Here is a 623-nt window from a genome sequence, read left to right on the forward strand (position 1 = left end):
GTCTGTGCCTGGATGGGAGCGTTGATGTTTTCATTCTCTAAGTGCTTGCTGAAATGGCATAAATAGTGAGACACAAAGACTCTCAAGCTTGCTGAAGCTGGAGAACAGCAGAGCAAATTTCCACTTATGTGACACTTCAGAAACGCGAGTTTGGGGCCTCAGATGGAGACAGACAGAAACGGCTAAAAAGTCACTGCCAAACCACAAGCACTCCATTGAAGGAAGAGGAATAGACTTGGCAGACAAAACAAACAATGCCGAGGGTGCTGTAAAGCCCAGTGCTTTTCTTTTCATTTTTAACTCAGCTGGAACACCACGGAGTGATTTTTAGAAAGGCTCTGTAGCTCTCACATCCCTGCCTTTTGCTCTCACAGGCATTCCTAAAGCCACCTTTTCCCCCAGCCTGCTTTCTCCATGTTTTTTATCTGCTCTGGTTTTCATTGGGCTGGCATTTTGCAGAAGTGTGGAAGTTCCTTTGGAACTTTTTTGTTTAACTCTTTAAGCCCTGTCCATGCAGCAAAGTTGTTTCCTTTGTATACCTCTCCTTCTAGAAACTGTATTCCATGATAAAAGTGATTCATCTAGACTGGAGTTAATTCTATAAATATCCTGGGGGGAAAAAA

The sequence above is a fragment of the Passer domesticus genome, chromosome 12 (assembly GCF_036417665.1).
Source record: "Passer domesticus isolate bPasDom1 chromosome 12, bPasDom1.hap1, whole genome shotgun sequence".
Taxonomy (NCBI): Eukaryota; Metazoa; Chordata; class Aves; order Passeriformes; family Passeridae; genus Passer; species Passer domesticus.